The sequence below is a fragment of the Physeter macrocephalus genome, unplaced genomic scaffold (genome assembly GCF_002837175.3).
Source record: "Physeter macrocephalus isolate SW-GA unplaced genomic scaffold, ASM283717v5 random_9567, whole genome shotgun sequence".
NCBI lineage: Eukaryota > Metazoa > Chordata > Mammalia > Artiodactyla > Physeteridae > Physeter > Physeter macrocephalus.
This window is the reverse complement of record NW_021154841.1, coordinates 1-595: the sequence shown is the minus strand read 5'-3', so window position 1 is coordinate 595 and position 595 is coordinate 1. Positions and strand designations below refer to the sequence as shown.

At 53.9% G+C, this 595-nt stretch overlaps 1 non-coding gene across 1 annotated transcript; it reads left to right on the top strand.

The window, feature by feature from the left end:
* Positions 1 to 433: 433 nt before the first annotated feature.
* On the top strand, positions 434 to 525 carry LOC112063291 (small nucleolar RNA SNORD116). The gene has a single exon (XR_002890944.1). It is a non-coding gene; the product is annotated as a small nucleolar RNA SNORD116 (small nucleolar RNA).
* The last annotated feature ends 70 nt before the right edge of the window (positions 526 to 595 follow it).

The following is a 595-nucleotide window of genomic DNA, read 5'->3' as shown; positions in this document are numbered from 1 at the left end:
TGTGTGTTCTCTCACCCTGAGCCAGGTGGAATGCCTGGGACGGAATGCCGGCAGCAGAGCAGCCTGGGGCCATCCGTATAATCCGTGATACCAGTGAAGTGAGGACGGTGCGGCAAGGCCAGGCCAGGCGAAGGAGTCTCGGAGGGGTGTTGGCGTACATTCCATGCGGATCCTGGTTGAAACTTTGTGGCGGTAAGCAACACCTCTTTGCAAAAACCTAGAGTTTTGGCCACGAGAACTGGTGCACCGGGGCTACACCCTCACCTTCTGGCTTTTTCTCGGGGAACACGAGCTTCGATTCCCTGAGTGCTGGCTGCATTTCCTGCCCCATGGCTCGGCTCTGGCCACTTCCATATGCTGATATGATTCAGCTCACTGGCCGTCCTATGGTGGAATCTGCAACTTTGCATGTCCCGCTTTTGAGCATGTGCTTGGATGGATGATGAGGCCCACAAATGCATTCCTTGGAAATCTGAACAAAATGATTGAGAAATCCATACCGTCTCCTCATCGTAACTGAGGTCCAGCACTTGGCTCCCAAAACGAAAGTAGAGAGTGGTTCACAGTGCATTTGCTGCCGTTGGTGTCCACAGCC